This window comes from Etheostoma spectabile, chromosome 4 (genome assembly GCF_008692095.1).
Source record: "Etheostoma spectabile isolate EspeVRDwgs_2016 chromosome 4, UIUC_Espe_1.0, whole genome shotgun sequence".
Taxonomy (NCBI): domain Eukaryota; kingdom Metazoa; phylum Chordata; class Actinopteri; order Perciformes; family Percidae; genus Etheostoma; species Etheostoma spectabile.
Window position 1 is genome coordinate 945,339 of NC_045736.1, and position 256 is coordinate 945,594.

Sequence of the window (256 nt, forward strand, 5' to 3'; positions counted from 1 at the left end):
TGATTGGTTCTTGCCATAATATGATATGGAACAGTTGTCCAATAGGGCAAGGTCCACCTGTGAAGTGAAAACCATTTCAGGTGACTACCTCATGAAGCTCATTGAGAGAACACCAAGGGTTTGCAGCACTATCAAAAAAGCAAAGGGTGGCTATTTTGAAGAAACTAGAATATAAGACATGTTTTCAGTTATTTCACACTTTTTGTTAAGTACATAATTCCACATTCATTCATAGTTTTGATGCCTTCAGTGATAA